General features: G+C 36.4%; 1 long non-coding RNA gene across 5 annotated transcripts in view; it reads left to right on the top strand.

The window, feature by feature from the left end:
• Positions 1-1,096: 1,096 nt before the first annotated feature.
• Positions 1,097-27,772, top strand: part of LOC146400414 (uncharacterized) — a 197,346-nt gene continuing 170,670 nt past the window's right edge. For all 5 annotated transcript variants that reach the window (XR_014812364.1, XR_014812365.1, XR_014812366.1 and 2 more), the window contains exon 1: positions 1,097-1,373. This is a non-coding gene — a long non-coding RNA (uncharacterized LOC146400414). The remainder of the gene's footprint in view (positions 1,374-27,772) is intronic.

Here is a 27,772-nt window from a genome sequence, read left to right as displayed (position 1 = left end):
TATGATGGCTTTGGTAATTCATCCCCCAATAAATCGGAAAGAAATTAGAAGTTAAAAAAATTAGAGCATTTCATAGACATTAATGTAAGTTCCTGTTCATATATTTTGTAAATGCCTGAGATAAATTATAAAGCAGTTTCTCACATCAAACAGTAACATGTGGGATCAGGTTCCTTGACATATCTGAACTTTAATCAGAAGAAATAATTAGAAATTGCTCACTGCAATAACTTATTTCTAGCAATTTGGCGTGTGTCATACATCAACAGAAACAGACTAAGTGAAGGGCAATGGAGATAAATTATGTTCATAAAATGTTCATAATATTAGTAAAGGAGTAATGATTATTTTAAGTACAGATGTAAAAGCAGAATTTTAATTATGCCTTAACTTTTTCACATGCTGTAGATGTTGCACCTGCACGATCTTTAAATAGTTTCCCAGGAAATGCTTCAATACACTAATTGGATTGTTTGAAGGTTTTTAAGAAACAAGGTTCTTCCAGCATTACAGGTGTAATCTTGAAGGCCAGAGGAGACTTCTCCATCAATCCCTACAACGGTATTTCTCAGTGAGTAGTTCTCAGTGTTTTTGCTGATATGATAATGATAGGAAATATCTGTTATTAACAATCCCAGAAGGCTTTCCCATGATAGTGTACTCCAAAAGATTCTTTGCTTCGTGGAATGATATCTGTGGGGCACAGTCGAAACTACTCTGCATAACAAATGAGAAAACGTACCAGCACTTTGGGAGGGGAAATTATGAGAGAAATGAGAGCAGGAGCTTGAGAAAAGAGACATCAAATGAATGTGTGTGTGTGTGTGTGTGGTAGTACTCCTGTGTGATCTCTTCTAGAAAATCTTTGGTGAAATGTAAATTGTTCTCTGTCACACATTAACACATTGCCAGGGCTGTTGCATTGAAATTACAAATGGACCTCATGCTTCAGTAAGAATTAGAGTAAAGAAATGTGTAACTGTGGTAGGATAAGAATTTCCTTCTACAGAAACAGCATGACCCTTTGAACACGGACATGCTCCAGCACCTTCGTTTAAAGTGGCATAAAATTCCTGCTTTTTTTTCGGACCTGGCCAATTCTTCCTTCCATGCCCCATACCGAGCCTATCCAATTACTGATGTGCCTCCTTGGTGAACACTAAGAGGCACTGGGGGACTGCGTGCACTCTTTTTATTCTTAACTGTAGACACTGAATTGCTTTTCACCAAGTGAAAGTAATGAGTCAAATCTAAGTCATCTCTCTCCAGGATCGTCAAACCTGAACCAGCCTTTGTGGCCTGGCCTATTTTACCCTGCAGTCAGACATTCTCTGGAGAAATAGAAACGTGGATGTCTGCTACAGTTTTACCAGGTGGGTAAAAACAGGACGCAGACAAACTATGGGAAGAACTAAGGAAGGCTGTAATTACTAAACTGCTCTAAAGAAAGCTACAGAGAAACAAAGAAGAATGTATCTACCATTTAACTCTCTCATCTGATAGACACATACCAAAACATTTATAAAGAAGAAGAGGGAGGAGGAGGAGAAATTGAGTTTAGGAGGAAAAGGGGCGGAAGGAGGGATTGAAAAATGAGTCGTATTAAATGTTAAAATCTCATGGTGATCCATATCAGACTTGCTGCTCATCCATATGCTGATGCATCCACATTTTATCTTTAGTTGAAACCCTTCTCGTGATTTTTAGACCCATATCCAGCTGCCCAGTGGGATTCTATAGGTCCTGGGGTTAGTCGAACTGGCCTCTAATATTCAGCAGTCCAAAACTAAACTCTGGATATTTTCTCCTCAATGAAGGATGCTTGTTGTTAAGTTCCCTCACTCCTCGGATATCAAAACAGTGTAAAGTAAATCACTGTGCTGACATGGACGGGTGTTGTAGGCTTTGATGTGTTCTCCTCTCCTTACGTGCCTTTTTCTCTTTACATTCTTCTTTTCCCTATTTTTATATTTCATTGAAAAATAAATATTTCAATGAAAATTTTTGGTAAAATTTGTTCCTTGCTCTATTTCTAATACCCAGAATAGTTACTGAGTGCGCAATCAACATTTATTAAATGTTGAATGGCAAGAGAATCCACCGATTTTGATGATTAGGTTGAAAAATTATATTCTGTTGCCATTGGGGTATATGCTGGATGAGGACTGGATGAATATGTAAATTTTCTAAGATGTCCTGAGTTTGGCATGTTTTCATTGAAAAACATTTATAATTCAAAGTAGTGTTATGAATATAAATTTTATGTATTTTGATGAATGTGCATTTCTGATTTTGTCAACTGCCTGCAATTTTTATTTGCTTTTATATTTTTATTAAAGTATAGTTGATATACACATGTACAATATAGTGATTCACAATTTCAATTTTTATTTATTTATTTTTTTTTTTGCAACCTTACCTGAGGCATATGGAAGTTCCCAGGCTAGGGATCAAATCCAAGCTGCAGCTGCTGGCCCACACCACAACCATGGCAGCACCGGACCGAGCCTCATCTGCAACCCTACACCACAGCTTGTGGCAACACCAGATCTTTAACCCACTGAGCAAGGCCAGGGATCTAACCTGCTTCCTCACAGAGACAATGTCAGGTCCTTAACCTGCTGAGCCACAGAGGAAACTCCTGATTAACAATTTTTAATTGTTAAAATTAACAATTTTAACTTTAAAAAGTTATATTTCAAAGTTATAAAATATTTGCTATATTTTTAAGTATTCAATGTATTTAAACTGAAAAATCCCCACAGTTTACCTGTTTCTCCCACATACAATCACCTGCCTCTGGCAACCATCACTCTGTTCTCACTGTGTGCTTTTGGATTCATTGGAGAATTTATTAACATTTAAAATCATTATTGATAAGTAGGTGCTTATTGCAATTTTGTTGTTTTCTGAATGAATGTTTTTGTAGTTTCTCTGTTTCTTTCCCTTTCTCTCTTAGTCTCTCTCTCTCTCTCTCTCTCTTTTTTTTTTTTTTTTTGTTTTGCAGTTTGGCAAATCTTTAGTGACATGCTTAGATTTTCTTTCTCTTTGTCTCTGTATATATACCACAGATATTTGATTTGGGTTATCATGAGGTTTACTCATTATGACTTACAACAGTCATTTTAGGAGTTGTGACTCAGTGGAAAGGAACCCTACTAGTAGCCATGAGGATGCAGGTTCGATCCCTGCCTCGCTCAGTGGGTTAAGTGTCACCATGAGCTATGGTGTAGGTCTCAGATGCTGCTTGGCTCCTGAGTTGCTGTGGCTGTGGAGTAGGCTGGCAGCTGTAGCTCCAATTCAACCCCTAGCCTGGGAACTTCCATATGCTGCAGGTGCAGTTTAAAAAAAAAAAAGGCATTTTAAGTTGATAACTTAAGTTTGATTCTATTGTAAAAGCTCAATAGTATTATTACCCACCCAATGTTTTTGACGGCACATTTTACATCCTTTTACCTTGTATATTCCTTTACTACTGTAATCAGAGTTATTCTTAGAGTTATTCTTACTACTTCTGTCCATTAACCTCATATGAGCTTTACAAGTGATTAATCCACCACTTTAGTTATATATTTACCTTTTCGGTAACATTTATTCTTTTCTCATTACTAATTAACACCCTTTTTTTCAGCTTAGAGAAAAGACTTCCTAATTAAAATATTATGCAGTATTATGTCAATACACTTTCCAGGAGAAAATGAAGAATAGAAAAGAGGTTGGAAGGATTTTCACAGGTTTTTAGGATAGGAACACCGATACTTTACCTCTTATTTATGTCTTGGTCAGGTGCTGAGATTCAATATGAGGTTTTGTCACTGCAAAGTTATTAGTCTCTCCTTTTTCTAGACTGTACTCACAGAATACGGAGTAGGGATTTATTCTACCTTAGTCACTTCATGCTGCTATAACAAATTACCATAGACTGGAAGGCTTAAGCAACAATAGAAGCTTGCTTCTCATGGTTCCGGAGTCTGGAAGTCAGAGATCAGTCTACTAGGATGGTCAGGTGCTGGTGAGAACCCTCTTTTGGGTCGCATACTCTCAAATTCTCTTTGTACTCTCTTGTTCTATCCCAAGAGATTGGATGTAGTTCCCTTTGTTGCACAGCAGGACCTCCTTGCTTATTCATTCTTTTTTTTTTTTTTTTTTTTTTTTTTTCATTTTGCTATTTCTTTGGGCCACTCCTGCGGCATATGGAGGTTCCCAGGCTAGGGGTCGAATCGGAGCTGTAGCCACTGGCCTACGCCAGAGCCATAGCAACGCAGGATCCGAGCCGCGTCTGCAACCTACACCACAGCTCACGGCAACGCCGGATCATTAACCCACTGAGCAAGGGCAGGGACCGAACCCACAACCTCATGGTTCCTAGTCGGATTCGTTAACCACTGCGCCACGACGGGAACTCCCTGCTTATTCATTCTAAATGTGAGAGTTTACATCTATTAGCCTCAAAGTCCCAGGCCAATCCATTCCCTTCTCCTTCTCCCTTGGCAACCATAGTCTGTTCTCTATTTCTGTGAGTCTGTTTTTGTTCTGTAAATAGATTCATTTGTTCCATATTTTAGATTCCACACAGAAGTGATATCATATAGTATTTGCCTTTCTCTTTCTTACTTACTTCGTTTAGTATGAGAATCTCTAGTTGCAGCCATATTGCTGTAGTATTACTTTTTAAATTAATCAATAGGAGTGATTTTTCACTGTTTATCAAGATACTTTGGAGTCATATTATTTAATTTTAATTTAATTAATTTATTTATTTATTGCCTTTTCTAGGGCCACACCTGCGGCATATGGAGGTTCCCAGGCTAGGGGTCTAATCAGAGCTGTAGCTGCCGGCCTACACCACAGCCACAGCAACACCAGATCTGAGCCACATCTGTGACCTACAACACAGCTCATGGCAACACTGGATCCTTAACCGAAGAGTGAGGCCAGGGATTGAACCCACAACTTCATGGTTCCTAGTCGGATTCATTAACCACTGAGCCACGACAGGAACTCCTGGAATCATATTTATGTTTCTTTTTACATGACTTTGTTGAGATTGAACTATGTTTTGTCCTATTTTCTAGTCAAGTAGTGCATACATTTTTATTATATTACACTTGCTTCCTCCAACATAATTCTATATAACATATTAAAATGCAGTTGTATTTACATACTATCTCTACACATACAGAGTAAAATTCAAAACAGATAATAGGTGGGAAAAAACATCTGACTGACATTGTAATACTTCTTTTTGAGAAAAACATATATAGCAAGCTCTTCTTTCCCAGTAAAGGAAGTGTGAGGCTCACAAAAATCTTATGGGAAGAAGGAAAAACAGATGTTATTTTAAAGGATATAAAAAGAGCTCATAGACACTATATTAATTTTCTATTGCTTCTGTAACAAATTACCACAAGTGTAGGGGCTTAAACCAACACAAATTCATTATCTTGACATTCTGGATGTCAGCGGTTCTAAAATCAAGGCTGCATTTATTCTGGAGGCTTCAGGGGAGAATCTGTTTCCTTGCCTTTTCCAGCTTCTAGAGGCCACCTGCATTCCTTAGATTGTAGCCTCAACATCTTCAAAGCTGCAAAGTAGCATCTTCAATGTGACTGTCTGACCTTCTCCGTCCACTTAGAAGGACCTCTGTGGTTACACTGGAGCCACTTCATGGTCCAGGATGGTTTCTCTAGCTGAAGATTTCTAACTTATGATCATATTTGTAAAGTTGCTTTTGCCATATAAGGTAACGTATTTAAATATGTAAAGATTCCTGGCTTAGGGCATCTTTGGTAGAGGAAGGAGACACTCTTCTACATATAAGAGAAACACAAAAGGTGAAAAGGTGAGTTCCCTGGTGGCCTAGCGGTTTAGGATTCAGTGTTGTCACTGCTATGGATCTGATTCAATCTCTGGCCCGGGAACTTCTGCATGCCATGGGCATGGCCAAAAAATGAAAAAGTAATTTAGCCTAGAGAGTTGGAGGGTATATTTTGTATGAGTCCAGGTAAAAAACTCAGGATATAATTTTCCATTTTAAACTTTCAGTCATTTGCTAACTTCTTTGCTCATAGAAAAACTGCTAAATCATAACAAGCAAGGAAAGAAGAATATTCAGGAAAAGGAAAAGGCCTGAGAAAAGGTGACACAGTGGCAGAAATGGGTAGAGTATGGTTAGATGGGTTGTGTATCTGTGATGTGTGTGTGTGTGTGTGTGTGCACGTGCATGAGTGTGTTGTACCTTAGGGATGGTGTTAGTGATTTACAGAGGATTATGATCTAGGATTATAGCATTCTGTCTACATCTCTTTTAGAAAGAAAATTTTGCCAATTGTGGGGCAGGATTATTCTTAGTATTATTTTTGATTTATGTACAGGTTATACAAAGAGTGGGAAAATTTCAAGCAATCTCCCTCTTTTGAGTGTGAATTATAAATAAGAAAACAAATAATTTTCCAAAATAACTTCGCAAAAACATTTTTAAAAAGGCATTATTGGAGTTCCTGCCATGGCACCATGGGTTAAGAATCTGACTGTAGCATTTCCAGTTGCTGCGTAGGTATGGGTTCCATCCCCAGCACAGCACAGTGGGTTAAAGGATCAGGCGTTGCTGCAACTGTGGCTCAGATTCAATTCTTGGTCCTCTAACTTCCATATGCCACAGGTGCAGCCACAAAAAACAGGAAAAAAAAAGGCATTACTGAGGGAACTTGAATAGGATGTGTTGATTCAACTTGATACAATAGAAGTTATAATTTTATATACATTTTATTTATTTATTTATTTATTTATTTGGTCTTTTTGCTATTTCTTCAGCCACTCTTGCAGCATATGGAGGTTCCCAGGCTAGGGGTCCAATCGGAGCTGTAGCCACCGGCTTACGCCAGAGCCACAGCAATGCAGGATCCGAGCCACGTCTGCAACCTACACCACAGCTCACGGCAACGCCGGATCGTTAACCCACTGAGCACGGGCAGGGACCGAACCCACAACCTCATGGTTCCTAGTCGGATTCGTTAACCACTGCGCCACGATGGGAACGCCTATATACATTTTAAATTGATGTATGAGAGGCTTAGAATGAAGTATGAATTATTTAGAAAAAATAATTAATCTTATAACAATCAATTTGAAGATGCTAATGGACTAAAGTGCCTCCATTTATAAAGTCTTTACAACATCTCATCATTTAGGATGGGTAATTGCTATGATTTGGCAAGTATGGACAAGTGAGTGTGGACAGTTTGCTAAGATAAAAACAACATTCAGTTGTGGTTTTCACTGTGTCTTGTGTTCAAAACATAGGTTGTTTTCAATTAAGTCCTATGAATACTCTATTATTAAAATGACACTAAGCTTTGTCCAATACTTACAAATAAGTGGGAAAATCATACAAATAAGTGGAAAATGTTCACATTTCCTCATTTACAATAGTTTTTATTAGGAATATTTCCCTCATGTTTAATGATAAATATGTATAAATATAGATGGTAGTCATATGAAAAGACTCCTAGCCATGTGTGCTTATAATAAGAGTGGAGAAGGAGGAAGTAAGAAATTACATTTGACTTAACCTTGAAAATCTACATGCAGAAAAGTTGGGGCATCTCACTCTTTCTCAGTCAACTGTAATCACTGTTCATCCTGCAAGCAGCCAAACAAATGCAGACATTTTTCTTTGGATTATTTCCTCAAAATAGAGGGAACACATCAAGTATTTATGTTATTGTATAATGGTTTCATAACCAAAACTGATCAAACTAAAACGTTTTTAGAGTGAGGCAAATGTAAAATTCACCATGCTACACTAACCAGTGTTATGCTTTTGGCATTTGCTCAGGTATTCAGATGTGGTACTTGATGCTGCATACAGAATTGCTGTCAGTGTACAGAGCTAAGGAATCTATATTTGTCATCCCTGAAACATTCTTCATAGGCTTGGTAAACAGTTGTGGGTGTTAACTTCCTCTCTTGGTTACATAAAGCTATTTAAAAATATTTCCTCCTCACTGTATTTCCCCCCCCTTCGCCCCCATCATCAGGGCAATTGTTAACATCAGTTTATCTAAAGAATCTTTCTTGTTGTATTTCTCTTTGTATTGTATCATATTGTATCATTGTATTGCATTATTTTTCCTTTCTTTCTGGTCTCCTTTGCTTCTATTTTCTCTGTCCAATAACTCCCTTTTTAATATGCATATTAAACATATTATAAAACATGTATCCACCTTTTAAAATATATAGTTTTCTTCCTGCTGTTTTCTCTCTTTTTTTTTTTTTTAATGATTTTTGTTTTTTCCATTATAGTTGGTTTACTGTGTTCGGTCAGTGTTCTACTGTCTAGACTTCATGCTGTTTTCTGCTCTCCTATCATTTGAATTTATTAAGAACATCAGTCTGTCCAATATTCCCACTTTTTCAAATTTGGCATTTTACAGTGATTCCAAGCAAAACATTCCTCTGGTCTATATTAATAAACACACTAACCTATAGTATTATATGTTATTTCATAATTCTATTAATCTTAGTTGTATTACTTTCTTGGTTTTGTTTGTTTTATTTTCTTCTTCTCTCTCCTAATTTTTTATTCCTTCTCAGAAAATTTTCAATGTTAGCGACTTTCCCCCTAAAATCAAAATCAAAATTTTTCTTTTGATCTCCTTTTAAAAACACTTGTAATTAATTTCTGCTCACATTTATTATTCTCTTCCTTCTTGACTCTCTGGCTTTCTTTATTGCTCTCTCACTACTGTTTTGAATTGAATATTCATTTTTTTTTATTTCCAACAAATGAATTTAAAGCAACAAATATACCTTTAAGGATTACTTCAGGTGTATCCCATACATTCAATTTAAATATTTTCAGTTTAATACATTTTTGAGTATTTTTGTAATTTTTCTTTTCAGTTCCTATTCAATAGAAAGTTTACTGATGAGTTTGCAAAGTATTTAGTTTTGATTTTAATTTTTATTATATGGGGTTGGAATACAAAGTCTACCTTCTGTTAAAATTTTAGCATTTATAAAGGTTTCTTTTTGGACTAGAGCATCACCAATTTTTGCTTATATTACACATGTACATGAAGTTCTCTGCTAATCAGGTTTATGTAAATTATTTATATAGTCACACACATAAAATATGTTCCTATATACAGTGAGTTTATTAATTGAGATGGTTAAGTCCAGTATAATTTTAATATTTTTTCTGCATGATCTTTCAATTTCTGAGAGGAACACCTTATGAAATTTAGATAACAAATGTTGATTTACCTATTTCTCCCAGTGGTTCTATGAGATGTTGCTTTGTTTATTTTTGAATTTCTGTTGTATGTGCATATCGTCGTGATAATTACATTCACCTGGGGCAACAAGGATCATTCTCTGTACCTTGCGGCCACACTGGATCCTCACCCCACTAAGCCAGGACAGGGATCCAGCCTGAATACTCACAGAGATAATGTCAGGTCCTTAACCTGCTGAGCCACAATGGGAATTCCTATCCCAGGTTTTATATTTTTCATTAGTATGTAATATTTTATACTTTACAATACTTTTTCTTTAAATTTTATTTGATGTTACATGAAAACTATCTTTCCTGTGATTCAGGTTTTCTTTTTCTGCTCCTTATTTTCCTTTTTTTTCACCATTTTATATGCCTTTCATAGAACACATTGCTGGATCTGTTTTAAAAGTTTTCATCTGAGCATATCTGTATTTTGATACATGTATTTAATTCATTTACATATACAAAACATTATATGGGATGTTTCTTCTGTCTTATTTCATTTCTATTTATTACATTAAAAATATTTTTTTAGGAATTCCCTTGAGGTAAAACGGGTTAAGGATCCAGCACTGTCACTGTTGCAGCTTGGGTTTCTGCTGTGGCACAGATTCTGTTCCTGGCCTGGGAACTTCCACATGTTGTGGCAACGGCCAAAAACAAACAAAAAATCTTTCTTAGTCCTATCTTTCCTTCCACTGGTTAAATTAAAATTTCCTCTTCTGTTTTAAAGATAATACTGTCAAATTAAATTTTGGGTGTGACTATCTGTCACTTGCTAAGACACATAGTCATATTTCATATTATAACATATGTTTCTTAAAACTATCATCTTGATCTTTGAACACAACAAATATATGTTTTAGAAAACTCTATTTTCATTTGCTCTATTACCCTGGGCCATGTTTTCTTCTATTGTGTCTCCAGAGTTTGGCTAAATAATAGGTCTTGCATCCTGTGCTAATTTTTCATCTTCCCAGCCATAGAAGTCTATGAAGTTGCTCTAAAAAGAGTATTTGAGAGATATTAGAAGACTTAAATAAACAGATGACCAAACCAGTAAGTAAAATATCTCTTGCATCCTAAAATTCTTAATTAGAAGAAAATGCTTTGGATTTAAGCAAGAAATATAGGACTGTATTTCCAGAATATGCATATAAGATTACATATGCTATTACTAGAAAGAGGGTAGGTTCTAGAACTTTCATTTACCAATTAATTTTAATTAAAATTCCAGTTTAAATGTCTTCTAGTATCCTTAACCAATTAAATGGGAAGAAAATGAAAACTTGGAAAGAATGTGATAAGACTTTGCCTAGGACGACTATAACCTCCTGGACACACATATATATAATATACACATGCAAATACTTCTGAGTAGAGGAAGGTGCACAGAAGGCAGACTACCTACTGTTCACTGGGAGAGGAAATTTCTTGGGCAAGTTGTTGAATCATGATGCTATAACTTCTGGATCCACCAATGATTTTTTTCATGCAACATGAATATTCATCAGTATTAGAACTACTTATCTAAGGTTGATATAGAATATAAATGTAGAATAAAGTTGTTAACAATTAGACCATCCAACCCTGTCAATTAGAATTAAAAAGCATATTTCTAAATTCTTAATGGTTCATAATAGTAGTAATTTATTATCTTTTAAAAATTAAATTAAATTAAAATTTTTTGCTTTTTAGGGCTGCATCTGCAGCATATGGAAGTTCCCAGGCTAGTGGTTGATTCAGAGATACACCTGTAGGCCTACACCAGAGCCACAGCAACATGGGATCTGAGCCACCTCTGTGATCTACACCTCAGACCACAGCAAGGCTGTATCCTTAACCCAATGAGCAAGGCCAGGGATAGAACCCTCATCCTCATGGATCCTAGTCAGGTTTGTTACTGCTGAGCCATGACAGGGACTCCCAGTAATTTATTATCTTGATTAACATAAAAAAATACACTGTTTCGTTCTTTTTTTTTTTTTTTTTTTTCTCGTTTTCTAGGGCCATACCAGCAGCATTTGGAGGTTCCCAGGCTAGGGTCTAATCGGAGCTGTAGCTGCTGGCCTACACCACAGCCACAGCAACACATGATCAATCCAAGCTGTCTGTAACCTACACCAGAGCTCACGGCAACGCCAGATCCTTAACCCACTGAGCGAGGCCATGGATAGAACCCCCGACCTCATGGTTCCTAGTTGGATTCATTAACCACTGAACCACGACGGGAGCGCCTGCCTGTTTTGTTCTTTTGAAACAATAAGCGTAAAAAATTTCATCTAGCTTCCTACCATTTATTGTTTTGTAGCCCATGGATTATTTTTATTGCATTTATTTAGTTTTAGTCTGACCAGCATTACCCTCCCACCCCATCTTCCCTCTTTTCTCTGCAGTTGGAGGCTGCTCCTTTTTCTCCCCCCAGCCACTCCAGTGGAAACCATTAAACACTCACATAATCCATTCACTGGCCACTGTAGGGCTGAGGTGTACAGTTATGAGGAACATTGTAAATCAACTACACCTCAATAAAAAATTTTTAAAGCATTGGGAAAGTGCCATTAAATGTAACAAAATATTTTTAAAAACCCCAACACTTATGGCTCTTCTTTGGGGTTGTAAAACTGGGAGCTAGAAAAAGGAATCAGCCTTCTGATGGCAGAAACCGTAGGATGTGAGGCTCTCAAACTGTTTGTACCTGCATTGCCCACTATGTGGAGAAACAAAGCTGACATGAGACTTTAGATAGAGAATTAGGGAAGGAGGGAGAGAGAATTAGTGTTTGTGGACAGATAGGTTGTCTTATCCAAGATTCTAGTCCCTGCTTCTAGTTATTCTCAAGCCCAGATGCTTCTCTGCCATTCTTACAGTTCATTTCATCTTCTTTTCCATAATCTCTGGAATTCAGTAACCTCTCTGTGTTCCCTAAACTAGCTTAAATTCAGTTTCTGTTACTTGCAACCAATGTTCTCCTGACTAATATGCTTAATATTTATGCAGCAGAAATTTCAAAATCTAAGTATGTGACATTTCATAAAGCTAAAAGATGGCCATAGCTAAGGAGAAACAGGAACTAGAGACTTTCTGGTTAATCTAGTCAAGTGACAGCTCAACAAAGTGGGCAACTACTTCATATAAGTGGTCACCAATCTATAGGTCCAAAAGAATATATATATAATACATATATGTAATATATATTACATATAATATATATAATATATTTTGAATGCTCTAAAATTAAATGTTTATAGCATAATTTTAAAAGTTCATATTAGTATTAGGACATTAATTTTGTATTACATAAATCATTATATATTACTTTCCATCTAGTAAAAATGTAGCAGTAGGAAAAAATCCAAGCTTTATCATCATATGGAATTTCATTAATTTTATGAGTTAAAATAGAGTCTGAGTGTTTGTGGGTGTTCATATGACCTCATTTATCCAAAATATGATTTTAGGTCACTCCATATGCACCTTTATATACTAAGGACGTGTATTTCTATGAACTAATTTTAAGAAGTTTAATATAAATATGACTGAATTAAAGCGCTAAATGATTTCTTTTTAACAAAAGAGTAAAAAATAGTAAAAAAATCTAGATTAAAAATCTTAACATTGGGAAAAAGGAAAGGGAAATAGAATCAGGAGAATGCCAATGCATCTATGACAAAATTGTGTTATTATAAAAGTTACAATGTTTGGAGAGGGGATTTGTGGAGTTAAAAAAAAAAAGTCAGAGCTTTAGTGATCATAACACTGAGTGATCTGATTTATGACATTCTCAATGTAAAAATTACAGTGAATTTTGAATGTGGAAATTTGTTTTTAGAGAAAATTTCATAAAAGGATTAAGCGGATCAAATCAATGCCTCATATATTTAACCACTGGGCCCTATTTGAGAAATGGGGTCTATTTTTAGCCGTGTGTAATATACACATCTCTACTTCATAGTTTCAGAATAAAAGCCTAAGGCATTTAGATCCTGTCTTTAGACATAAATAGTGTTCAGGTCTCCTCCTTTCAACCATACACTCCTGTTAGTTTCTTCGATACTTAAAAACAATTTTTTTCTATATGTAATCTGATTATTTTAGCTTGAAATAATAGTACGTGAGAAAAAAAATTGCAAAGCTTCTCTTTTGCCGTTAAAATTATATCATATTCAGTGCATTTTTAAACATTTAATTTAGAATATTTTCACCCAGTCAGATGTGCTTCTAATTTCCCCAATATTCTTGACATATCTGTAATACATGAGAAAGTGGAACAGTGACTAAAGACCTAAATTTAAATACTGCCTGTCAACCTCATATACAGTCTGGGAGTGAAGGTAATTGATGTGTGCAGGGCAATCAGAATAAGCCCAAATACTAAATTATGTATTTGTTGCTGCTGTGCCACAAAGTCTGTTATCTGGTATGTTTATAAATTTTAAATTCTCCTTGCAGGGAAGATAACTCTGGCTTCACAGTGAAATTAGGATTTAGAAACATGATTACAATATGTACTTTTGACTCTACATAAGAAGATCACCTTTCTGAATCCTGGGCTAAATATTTCCTGAGTATTAAGTACTTCAAGTACTGTGTTTCTCAGGAACACGGATGGGTAGGAAAATGCCAACAGTCCTAGTATATTTTCATGTGAATTTTTAGTCCCCTTTTCATCGCTAAATTGGAAGTGACATTGGCATTGGTGCATTTACATTTCACCTGGTGAAAAGATGGAGATGGTGAAGAAAAACTCACAGGGACAGATGGCTGAAAGGGAAAGAGAGATCTAATACATGACAAGGTACTTACACGAACTCTCCTGCTAGTATGTGAATTTTTAATTAGAAATATGGGGCAGAGAAGAGCTAAAGGGGTGAGGTAGGTATTATTTAATTTGTACAAGCCTAACAGCTACTACTGAGATCTCTCCAAAATGCATTACTGTCAGTCTGCCTCCACCACACAAACAGGCTAGATTATCAAAGTTCATTTTGGTATGTTTGGGTGCTTCGAAATGCAAAATATCTTTTCCTATGAAAATATAATAATGGCATTATTCTGTAAAAAGTGACCATTAGTTTTCTAAGCCAGGCAGCATGATCTTATTTAATCTGCTCTATAGTTTAATAGTGGGGCTAAAAAACACCATAGAACCTGAGATTTATATAATTCCATGACAAACGTTTCTCCATTTCTCCCCCAATCTTTGAAAACGTATCTTTTCCTCTGACTTAGCAGTGAGGCATCTAGAATTGGCAGTTCCAGTGGGTGAGCTACAGATTTGTATGATCTATAGATTTGTATGTTTAACGTGATTTATAACCCAGAGTAATCATGACTGAATCAACTTGAAGGTGACTCATTGTTTTTTCCTGTTCCTCTGTGTTCCTATCAAGATGATGGTACTTTTAATTGGTACCACTGCGTAACAGAAAATGTTATCCACAGTTTATAGATGGAGGAACAAACATAGGGTGAGAAAATGATTTATCAGAGACAGTCCAGCTGGTCGAGTGGTGGATCCGGGGTCTAGGACGTTGCACAGTAATTTTAGCGGCCCAATGGGAAAAGAAAATTGGAGGCCACTTATTCAAAAGTTAGGAAAAAAAAATTTTTTTTTTCTTCCACAGTTGTCTTTCCAGCTGTCCTGGTGGTATTTATTTGCCATGTGGTGTCATGCTCCTTAGGGCATGGGGATATTCGTGGTGCAAATGCAGCAGACCTTTAAAGTCCTGCTGCTCTATACCTGTGTTACAGTGTCTAGCAGCCTAGACACTACCATCCCCACAATGGGCAGAGGGTGGCAGCCCTTGCTGGGTGGAGGCAAGAGGTAGAGAACCCGCTCAGAAGAAACACGGAGATGGGTTGGTCTGTGACTACCTAATGCATAGGGATACTCCATTGTCCCATCAGACTTCACTTATAAAACACAGATTTAAGATAAAATCATTAAGAATTTTAAGACAGCGACAGCAGAGGTTTGGGCCTCATTCTAAGCACAGGTTCCTGGGAAGGTAACATGCACCTGAAGCTGATCCTATGCAAGACACCAAGCCTGATTATTTTACTTCAGATTTTTATATGTTCCACCTTAGTCACTGCTTTTCTAAGTTGAAGTTTATTTGTAGAGTGGCTTTCTTAAAGTGTGACATTTCTGTGGAGCAGGCCTGAGATTTGAGGTCTTAGAGCAGAGAGTTCCGGACAAATGGTTCATAGATTTCGGCTTTTGAATTACTCCAAAGGTATGCTCTTCATACCAAAGTGCAGGCTCTTCACATTCTTGCCATCAGCAACCACTGACCCCTCCTAGCTAAGCAGCCTCTGTGGTTTGACATCATAAAACTCACCAGGCAGAAAATATATATTGCATTTGAGACTTCCTGACAATTACTTAGCTTTCAGTTTCACGCATGATGCCTTCTTTCTTGCACCAGGCAGCCCTCGCCTCATCTGGCTTTGAACAGTTATTGGCTGGTTTATTGAAATATATTATATGCATCAGGTACCCCATCCGTAATATAGCTTTTAGCTACATTTGTATATGTGAAGGGGCATAGGCACAAACTGGGAGAAGGCATACATCATTGGGAGAGGGAAAACAGGATTCATATGACTCCTAATAAATGAACCAATTAATACAGCATCTTATTTAAGAAGATACTGATGGAGTTTACATTGCTGTGTTTCTTTTATCAGTTGGCATTCACATTCTGACAGAAAAGATTTAAGATAAGTGTGCTTGGTTCCATTAATGGAAACAGGTATTTATATTTTTTTTTCCAGGAAATTTTTTGGCTTTTGAAATATCAAGTATGTAAATATACTATCAATTTGCTTACCAATAGTTTCTCAGCTACATAAGCAGTTTGTGCTCATCTTTGTTTTTATCATAAAGGTGACAGGCATTTTAATGGTCCTGGCTTGATCTAGAAAAATAGTTATAGCTTTTTGCCTGTCTCTCAAAAGCACTCTAAATCTTTGTAAGTAAAGGAAGATAGTTAAGATTGACTGTATTTTCCAAATATGCTGAGATAGAATTTTCTAAATATTTTATGTACTTGGGTACGTGTGAAAAGTTATAGAACTGCAGTATTTATTTTGGAATGAATTAAAAATTTAGCTCCATCTAGGATTGATTCCAATTGCTTCTATTTGATAGAGATAGGTATTTGAAGGTGGTACAGTTTTTTTCATCTTTCCATAATTTTTCCTAATTGCCCAATTGATCTATCTCAGTTATATATTTAAAAAGGCTCCATTTTGAATGCCCCCTCTCTATTATCTCTGCATATCTACCAAAAAAAGTAGGAGGGTCAAAATGAAGTGTAAATGACTCTCACTTCTTCAGATTGATTCAGTCAGAATATTCAAGAGTAGGGAGCCAAGAATATGCATAAATAATTCATGTCCTTAATGGTTACTATGCAGTCAGCCCAAATCCAGCATACCTTTGCATCTAAACGCCTGGAATCTTACTTCTATTCTTCCCAAGATCATCACATGATTGCTTATATCATTCATACCTCATATGAAAAGTACCTTTTGTTGAAGAGTTTTTCCTGAACAACCTAGCAAAACGGCATCTTCATTCTATATCCAATTTGGGTCAAAATCCATTACCTTTTTAACTTTTTTTATTAATTCGAAGTTGTCTATTGTATTTATTTGTTTAGGTGTTAATTGTAAAAATCACACAAGAAATTAAGTTTCTTGGGAGATCTGTCTCTATTTAAATTGCTGCATTCCTATAACTGGAATAGACCTGATTAATAATCATTATTTTAAAAAATAGTTATTGAGGAGAAGGATGTCAGCATCATGTGGCATAAGACTGAACCATAAATTATTAGAACTAAGCATCCAATTCAATAAAGTTGCAGGATATAAATTCAACATATAGAAATCAGTTGCATCTCTAATATACTAATTTCTTGGGGAAAAGAAACAAAGAAAACAATCCCACTCACAATAGCATTCATAACAATAAAAGATTTAGTAATAAATTTAACCAAGAAGATCAAAGATATCTATCTATGTAATGAAAACTATATTATATAGAAAGATCTACATAATGAAGACTTTGATGAAAGCAATTAAAAAAGACAAAAAAATGGAAAGATATTTTGTGTTCATGATCGGAATAATTAACATTGTTAAAATGTCAATACTACACAAGGCTGCTTATAAATTCAAAGTAATCCCTATCAAAATTCCAATGGCATTTTTTGTAGAAACGGAAAAAACATACCCAAATTGGTATGGAAACACAAAAGAGTCCAAATGGCCAGAGCATGAAAAAGAACAAAGCTAGAGGAATTACTTTCTTATTTCAAACTATACTACACATCTATAGTAATTAAAACAGTACGGTACTGTTTAGCATAAGAGTAGATACATGGGCCATGGGCATAAGAATAGATACATGGGCCAATGTTACAAACTAGAAAACTTAGAAATAATCCCTCATATAGTTATATAGGCAACTAATATTTGACAAGGGAACCAAAGGTACAGAGTGAAGAAAGGATAGTCTCTTTAATAAATGATGTTGAGAAAAGCAGATAACAAGATGCAGAAAAATGAAATCTTAAACTACTCACATTAAATGAATTAAAGACATTAAAAACTTAAACATAGGACCCCAAATTATAAAACTCCTGAGAGAGAAGATAGGGGAAAAGCTCCTTCACATTCCTCTTGGCAATAGTGTTTGAATATGACACCAAAAGTATGAACAACTGGAGTTCCCGTTGTGGCGCAGTGGTTAACAAATCCGACTAGGAACCATGAGGTTGCGGGTTCGGTCCCTGCCCTTGCTCAGTGGGTTAACGATCCGGCGTTGCCGTGAGCTGTGGTGTAGGTTGCAGACGTGGCTTGGATCCCGTGTTGCTGTGGCTCTGGCATAGGCCGGTGGCTACAGCTCCAATTAGACCCCTAGCCTGGGAACCTCCATATACCGCGGGAGCGGCCCAAGAAATAACAAAAAAAGACCAAAAAAAAAAAAAAAAGTGTGAACAACTAAGCAAAAGTCAACAAGTGAGATTACATCAAAATAAAGAATTTCTGCACAGTAAAAGAAACAACAATATGAAATGGCAATTTATGGAATGGAGAAGTATTTGTAAGCCATATATCAGATAAGGGGTTGATATCCAAAATATATAAAAATTCATACAACTCAATAACAAAAACCCCAAACAATCCAATTAAAAATGGGCAGAGGAACTGAATAGACAGTATTTTCCAAAGAAGACAGATACATGAAAAGGTGCTCAATATTAGGGAAACGCAAATCAAAACCACAATGAGATTATCATTTCACGTGATGGAATGGCTCTTGTCAAAAAGACAAGGAATGACAAGTGTTGGCAAGGACATGGAGAAAAAGGAATCCTTTTACACTGTTGGTGGGAATATAAATTTTTTCAGCCACTATGGAGAACTGGGGAACTTGAATTCCTCAAAGATTTAAAAATAGAGGAGTACCCATTGTGGCACAGTGGAGATGAGCCAGACAAGTATTCATGAGAATGTGGGTTTGATCCCTTGCCTTGCTCAGTGGGTTGGGATCTGGTGCTGCCTTTAGCTGTGGGGTAAGTTGCAGACACAGCTCGGATCCCATGTTTAGCTGTGGCTATGGCATAGGCCAACCGCTGTAGCTCTGATTTGACCCCTAGCCTGGGAACTTCCATATGCCAAACATATGATCCAGTAATTCCACCACTGGGTATATATTCAAAGGAAGTGAAAACCATATATTGGAAATACATTTGCACTTCTATGTTTATTGCCGCATTATTCACAGTAGCTAATTCAGAAACAAACTAATAGTCTGCCAATTGGATAAGCAATATGTGATATACATTATATATATAATATGTAATATATTTTAATATACAATTCATACATGAGAAAGAAGGACATCCTGCTGTTTGGAACAATATAGATAGATCTTGAGGACATTATGCTAAGTGTAATAAATCAGACAGACAAAGGCAAATACTGTATAATGCTGCTAAACTTAGAAACAGAGTGGTATTAGAATGGTGTCTGCAGGGTGAGGAAATTGTGGAGGCATTGATCAAAGGCTACCAAGGTGCAATTAGAAGATTAATAAGTTCAGAGGATATAATGCATAAGTATCATGATTATAGTTACCAATACCTTATCATATACTTGAAAGTTGCTAAGAGACTAGGTCTTAAATGTTCTCACCACACTCACACACACACACACACGATGATTATGTGATGCCATGGAAATGTTAGCTTACACTATATTAGTAATCATATTGTCCATCCATATATAAGTGCACCAAATCAACATGGTTTACATCTTAAACATATACAATATTACATGTTAATTATATCTCAATAAAATGGCTATTGAATGAATGAATGCATTGTACAACCATTCTGCATTATTGACCATCACAAGCCATTTTTCATCATTCATACAAGGCAACCCTACTTTGTTGATTTGTCTGCCTGGAAAACAGTGATAATATCATATGTCATCTTGGAGTTAGAGTTATAAATTTAACTATACATAGTTGTGCATTTATACAGTTAATGTAAAAAGGAAGGCCAGATAAAATATATCATTAAAATGAAGATTAGTGTAAAAAATAGAAATTATGAGATTATTTTATAATATTTCTTTACTTAATAGATTATGAAATAGGTTCAGAATGAGTTAATGTCTCATCGAAAGACACAATGATCTATAGGAGGACGAAGTCCTGGATTTAGATTTACCAATTTGCCAGCCTAGCAGTATTTCCACAGCTTTTTCTTGCTTAATGAGAATTCTTAACATTAGAAATCTAACTAAAGCAAAGAGAATTTGCTTATCACATGAGGGAGAGAGCACTAACTTCAGTCCCTTTGTGAGCCTGGACCTCATCCAAGGTTGTGCATTTCTTTTCTCTCTCCATCCATCTCTTCTCTGCTTCTCTCCGTATATTGGTCTTAGTTTCTCTGACTAGAGATAAGTTTCTTTAATGTAGCTAGAGATAAAAACCCATGCTCATCCTATCCGTTAAGTTTCCTTGTTTGTAACTAATCCCAGTGAAAGTCACCCAGCATTTTCTGCCGGAACCCTAGATACATAGCATCATACAAGTCCTCTGAGGGTCCCTGCTTGCGTGTATACACTTCTCTGAACCAATCACTGTGGGAGAAAAATTGGTTGTGATTAGCTCAGATGTCGTTATAGACTCATTTTTGTGTCCAAGAGAATAAAGTTTATTAATAAAATTAGAAGAAAAAACTTATATAAAGGGCAAACCAAAACCATAGCTACCACAAGAAATTACTCACAACTTATGCTTTTTATATATACATGACTTTCCACATATTAAAGTTTATATAAAAAGGATTTTGCAAATGCCTTCTGCTTATTTATCAGCTCTAAATTCAGTTATTTCTTTGTATCTAAAACTTTTGACCCCTTTTGAGATTATCATCTATTTCCTTGATGGTCCTTTCCTAGATACATCTCAAAAGAGAAAAAAAATGTATTATTTGAATATACACCATAATTCAAAAGGAATAATTGAATACCTTAAGAGAAAAAAAGTGTAAAAACTACTTTTAGCTAGTAAACATTAATTAATTTATCCATAGCTATTATGAACAGTTTTCCATATTATTCCTAAAATATAATTTCTAGAGTCATCACCTGGCCCAAATATGTCCACAGTATTAAAAAACAAAAAACTGGAGCTCCCCTCGTGGCTCAGTGAAAATGAATCTGACTAGCATCCATGAGAATGCAGATTCTATCCCTGGCCTCACTCGGTGGGTTAAGGATCCGGTACTGCCGTGAGCTGTGATGTAGGTTGCAGAAGTGGCTCTGATCTGGTGTTGCTGTGGCGGCGGTGTAGGCTGGTGGCTACAGCTCCGATTGGTCCTCTAGCCTGGGAACATCCATTTGCTTCGAGCGTGGCCCCAAAAAGACAAAAAAGACAAAACAAAACAAAACACTTAACTCCATGTGAAAGAACCAATCTTTTTTTCTTTGTTGCCACGCCAGCCTCCTATGCTTGATCTCTCTGCAAATAGTGCCTTTTCCCATAATTAAAGGTGTCCTTACTGTCTACAGAGGAAGGAATCATTGTTTTTTCATTTCAACTATATCCATGGCAAGGGATTCACAGTCTCCATAATTCCCCACAGGACAGTCAATTCTAGTCATTGCAATTGACAAGAATTTCATGGAGGTCTAGAGCTCCGGAGGCAAGTAAATACACCTTGTAACTTCTACAGAATTTCTGTTTTTAGAGATTCTTAAAGAGTCACCTCCCTACCTTGTTTCCGACCACAACTATGTGGCATTGAAGGATCTGTACGTCACCATGTTTCAGAATCCAGAGGAAAAAAATGACGCCAGGAGTTCCCGCTGTGGCCCGTGGGTTAAGAATATGACTTCAGTGAATCAAGTCTCTGCAGAGGCTCAGATTCCATCCTTGGACCTGGAACTTTCATATGCTGAGTATGGGGTGTTGTTTTTTTTTGTGTGTGTGTGTTTGTTTTTTAAAAAAGACTCCAATACTTAGAAACGAATTTCTCTCACTTTAGCTGAAGCCCAATTTACTGAGTTTTTACTTTATTTCTTGAATAATTTGCAATGGATAAATACAATCTTTTGACAAATCCCAACTTTCATCCACCAGACCGTAGTCAGGGCGTCTGCAAATGTATCCAAGGTTCGTGTTTGAATTTGAAAAAGGCATCTTGCTCAGGCAAAGAGAAAATAGTGCCCCTTAGAGGATCAGATCCACATAGTTCACAGCTCAGTGAGTAGATTCTTCTCTGGGCAAACAAAATCAAATCAAAACAAACACACAAAACAAGGATGCTCCTTCCTCTGGTGGGAACCAGTCCTGTGCTAAGCTGCATTCCTACTTGTTCCTAGATAGGCTGTTTTTCACCATGCATAAATTGCACAGTTGTGCATAGCAACCTGAGTATGGCTTTGCAAAAGTTATCAGAACAATAATTCAACATAAGACATGTCCCCACTATCTAAGAAATTCAGATAGAAATAAGAGCACCTGGGTCTTCTGAATCTACTATGTCATCATTCTGAGCCAGGCTGTGCCGAGCATCCCTAGTCCAGGTTGTTTACATCATACATCAACAGTCCTAATGAGAGAAGGTACAGAGTACATCAGCTCTGGAAATCCTATTGCTTTAGGGTCTACATTTCAGATCCTCTGGGAGCAAGTGTTTGAACAATCGCATGCCCAACTCTGTAAGAACAAGCCAAAAGATAGTTTAAATTCTTCTTTAGAGGAAAACATTAATCTAAGCGAAACCTATGAGGGAACATAAATCTGCTACAATAAACAGTAAATTTACATTACTAAATATAACATTTAAATGTTTGAGCCATAAATTCTTCTTTTCAGTTGTTTCCCTGCATTAAGGTCTTGCCTGATTCACAAGGCTCTACAGAGTGATTTATCTTTCATTGTCCAAAGGGAAATGACACAAAGATAAATTCAAGCTTCTTGGTAAACAGAAATTTCTTTCAGATTTAAATGACAGTCTTCACAAGTTAAAACAACAACAGCCACTTAGGCTGAGTTCCCAACTGGGAAAATTCCTACGTTGTCAGAGAAAATCTTAATCAGAGACATAGAGAAGTAAGGATTCATTAAGTTTCTAAAAGAATCTTGAAAATAATAGAACTATTTCTTCTCTCTTTCTCCCTCTATCCCACCTCCCCTGTCTTCTCTCCTTCCTTTCTAATGCCATTAGCTATGGAATATTCTCTTCTAAATTTTATCAGCTTTCATAAATGTACACCTGTGGAAAAGCCTTCAAGATAATCTTGAATTCAGTAAGAAATAAGAGGGTGATCCTAAGATGTGGATTCAGTTTTCTCCCTATTTACAATGAATCAAAGCCCCATCAGTGGTTTATGGTTGATCTCTTGGGACCTGATCTGATGAGTGTAACTTGGCATCAGTGGGAATCGAAAGGATTTTTCCTCCTGTGAATTTTGCACAAATACTTTAGCAACAAAATCCCATTTTGCCTTAGCCTTGTTTTGATTGATCAGAGCACTAGAGTGTCCAAGGAGAAAGGAGAAAGAGGTGGCAGATGCTCTAGCACCTTAGTTTATATATGACCCTTTCTGAAACAAACAAAAAAAAATCAATTTGAGGATTTTTAATTTCTCTTAAAACATAACAATTTCCCTCTCTTTAAGTTGATGAATCCTGCTAACGGCCAAATTCGTGCAATTTTATTTAGAATTTAATAGTTTTAGCCTTATTTTTCAGATATCTAAAGGAGGCCAAATTGCCAGAATTTTAATTCACACTTCAACCCACATGTCAATGGGTAAGCCACCTCCATCTGAATAACAATAGATGAGAACATAAAAATTGGAGAGACCCTTAGTGATTGAGCTAACAGTGGTGACTGTATCCATATCAAAGTATTAGCCTTCTATTCAGAGAAGTCACTAGCATGTTTTTTTTTAATATTTATAATGCAAATTAAATTGTTATTTAAATAATATAAAACAAAATAATGCAACACTCAAAGAGTACTGCTAAATTACATTTAAGAAGACCAACCATTGATGTGCCATTTTCAGCAAATTTGATTGCAAGCAACTTTGATAAACTCTTCCAGATTTATCCTCTCTTAAAATTATTTCATTATCTGTAGAATAGGAGTAGTAAAGTTAGTTTTAATTTGCTAAATAAAAAGTCAGAAATAGAGTGCAAGCCCCAATTATTTTTTTGCATATTGTCTACATTTGTCACCTTCATTTTTCATCAGCTGAGACTCTTTGTCTCACTTACTAATTTTGTATTTGTTTACCTTCTGCTTTAACCAACTGGAATGTAAACTAACAAGTTATTTTTCTGCTCTCTTTAACAATGTCTCTAGCATTGACTAACTTTGACACATACCAGACACCTCATAAATGTTTTTTTCAATGAAATGGTAGACATGAATTATACTGTATTCTTTTTTTTTTTTTTTTTTTGTCTTTCTGCCTTTTTCTAGGGCCTCTTCCCATGGCACGTGGAAGCTCCCAGGCTAGGGGTCTAATAGGAGCTGTAGCCACCGGCCTACACCAGAGCCACAGCAACGCGGGATCCGAGCCGCGTCTGCGACCTACACCACAGCTTACGGCAACGCTGGATCCTTAACCCACTGAGCAAGGCCAGGGATCGAACCCGCAACCTCATGGTTCCTATTCGGATTCGTTAACTACTGAGCCACGATGGAAACCCCTGTATTTTGGATACAAAAATTTTTTTTTTCAATAAATAAACATTTATTGCACACAATGTGTTCAAATATTAATTACTTTAACTCTGAATATTTTGGAAACAAACTAGTCAGTGAAATAATTTCTATGGTTCTAAAGTAGTGTCTGTAGGAAGTTCCCATAGTGGCTCAGTGGTTAACGAATCCAACTAGGAACCATGAGGTTGCAGGTTCGATCCCTGGCCTTGCTCAGTGGGTTAAGGATCCGGTGTTACCATGAGCTGTGGTATAGGTGGCAGATGTGGCTTGGATCCCCAGTTGCTGTGGCTGTGGTGTAGGCCGGCAGCTACAGCTTTGATTCGACCCCTAGCCTGGGAACCTCCATATGCTGTGGGTGCGGCCCTAGAAAACACAAAACAAAACAAACAAAAAACTAAAGTAATGTCTGTAAATGAAAAACTAAAGTATTTAAAATGTTAGATTTTTGTTCATCATTAGCTGTGCTTCAATTAATAAATATTTATTAAATAGACAGCAAAACTACCTATCAGGAAAACACAGATTTATATGTGTTTTAAGTTATTTCATTGAGTGTCAATAAGAACTGTGTCTCACTGAGGATTATGCCTTGAGGAGGGTTACTGAAAGGCATAAAACTTATATCTTGGCTCATCATTACCAGTAGGATTCTGAGGAGACAGAGTTTGTATATGATGATCAGAGAAGGAGACATCTATGTTATTTCCAAGGTCATGTCTACTCTCTATGAATGGTAAGCACATTTGTAATCCCCCATAACTTTAAAAAGTGCTGGATCAAGGTTTTAGCAGGTCATGGTTTCATCAACCAAAGTCAATGGCCACTGTCTAAAGATTTGCAGCTACCGCAGAGACATTGAAATTTGTTACATATGTCTAACAGTTCCCATTCCAACTTCTGCCATGTTAAAGGATTAATGCCTTGCCATTAAAAAAATGTTTTATCTTGCATTAACTTTCTTGATGATTAGTGGAGCTTTAATCAAGTGGGATAGAAAGCCCAGCTATTCAAACTACTGAATACTGAAAAGGTCACAGCATTGCAGCACACTCTCATAATTTACTGTCTCCTAGTACATGCTCTAAAAATGATCACATTCCCTTCTCAAAGGCAAAACCCTATTTGACATAAAGTCACTATTCTCACTGAATTCAGATCAATTTAGGTCAAAGTTGATAACACTATGCTACCTGTATTAAAAGCACTGCTCTGAAGATTAGTAGAATTATATCAGAACACACCAAATTCGATTTACAAGCTTGTATTATTAGGGATGTAAAATTGAAAGTATCAGGTGCTGATAAATAATACAAAAATTGTTTTTAAAAGTCCTAGGGGGTATATGTGTAGTGACTAGACCCTTTCACTATGACAGTGCAACAGTCATGCAAGAGATTCATTCCTATATGTCTTTCTGCTAAAGTTAGCTTTTTGCAACCAGTGCCTTGGAGAATCTCCTTGGATCCCATTCTTTAGAATGATGATGTCCCAGACATGTTCATGCTTCTCTTGACTCTTCATGGATGTTCATTCACAACATCACTCACGCAGTGATAAAGCACCACTTGTATGTGCTATTAATTTTCATGTTCATGGTTTCATCTTTCAGATGCACTATCAGACCTTAAAAATTACCTTTTTATTTATACTCCCAGAGTAGTTATTTGTTTTCACTCTTCCCTGGAGCATTTAGACTGTTTCACTCTTCCGTTTTCCAAGCTTTAAGCTTTGATTGTAGCTGCATTCCCTGCATTTTATCAGCCCAGCCCTGGAAGTTCAGTGCTTTCCTTTGAGGTTCACAGAAACTTCATTTAGTCTTTCTTTCTGAGAATGTGTCATCTTGTAATTTAGTTGAGGAAACAAAATTATATTTCAAATAATACAAGAAAAGTTTTAAGGAGAATCCAAAAGATTTTTGGGAGAGAGATAATTTTTTCTGTGTTTTTTTTTTTGTCTTTTTGGGGCTATACCCATGGCATATGGAGGTTCCCAAGCTAGGGGCTGAATTGGAACTGCAACTGCTGACCTACACCACAGCCACAGGAACGCCATATCCAAGCCACCTCTGTGACCTACACCACAGTTATAGCAATGCCAGATCCCTGACCCACTAAGTGGGGCTGGGGATTGAACCTGCATCCTTATGGATGCTAGTTAGATTCATTTCTGCTGAGCCATGATGGGAACTTGGTGAGAGATAATTTTTAAAAACTGATTTTGTTTTCAATTTTATTGGAGGGTCACAGAAGGCTTACAATGAACTTTAAGTCTCATCCCTTATGCCAATCCCATACTCTAAACAAACACTTTTAATCCCCTTAACTATAACTTTTTCACTGGCATGTCTCTAAATAACATGTTGATATTACTCTTTCTTGATTTATTAACTTCGGAGATTGCGATTTTTTACTTTGGTAAAATTAAGCACACTTCTTACACCCTCCCACTCCCCTTCTAACAACAAATATCATTATTTTAAGTTATTTATTGGATACTTCTCTCACTCTGAATAATACATTTGTTCAAAATGTACTCCACCATCATGTTGAGGCAGCGTCTCTTGACTCCTAATATTTTGAGAATATATGGTGAGCTCTTGTATCCCTCCATTTCTCTTTTTCTTCACTGCTCTCAACGTTTTTTTTTTTTTCCTCTGTGTGTATCTATATATTTTTAATATGATGGGTTAATGTTTCATATGTATAGATTCATGCTTTGTTTTTTGTTTTTTTTTTTTTTTTTTGTCTTTTGTCTTTTTGTTGTTGTTGTTGCTGCTATTTCTTGGGCCGCTCCCACGGCATATGGAGGTTCCCAGGCTAGGGGTTGAATCGGAGCTATAGCCACCGGCCTACGCCAGAGCCACAGCAACGCGGGATCCGAGCCGCGTCTGCAACCTACACCACAGCTCACGGCAACGCCGGATCGTTAACCCACTGAGCAAGGGCAGGGACCGAACCCGCAACCTCATGGTTCCTAGTCGGATTCGTTAACCACTGCGCCACGACGGGAACTCCATGCTTTGTTTATATATTAATTCTGAAAGTTAAAATCAATAGATGAGGTCCTTATAATAATGACCATATAAATATAGTTTGTTGTATATTCAACTATATATTTCCTTTTTGTAATTTTTTTGGTTTTCCTATATTTTAACCTAATATGCATAATAAAATCTCCCTTTCTTCTTCACTCTCTCTCTCTCCTTTCTTTCTCCACT

This window comes from Sus scrofa, chromosome 8 (genome assembly GCF_054392235.1).
Source record: "Sus scrofa isolate SSC_HxYL_T2T_F1_AM1 chromosome 8, Sscrofa_HxYL_maternal_Yorkshire_Landrace_v2.0, whole genome shotgun sequence".
Lineage (NCBI taxonomy): Eukaryota > Metazoa > Chordata > Mammalia > Artiodactyla > Suidae > Sus > Sus scrofa.
Note: the sequence above shows the minus strand (reverse complement) of the source record. Positions and strands in the feature narration are given on the sequence as shown.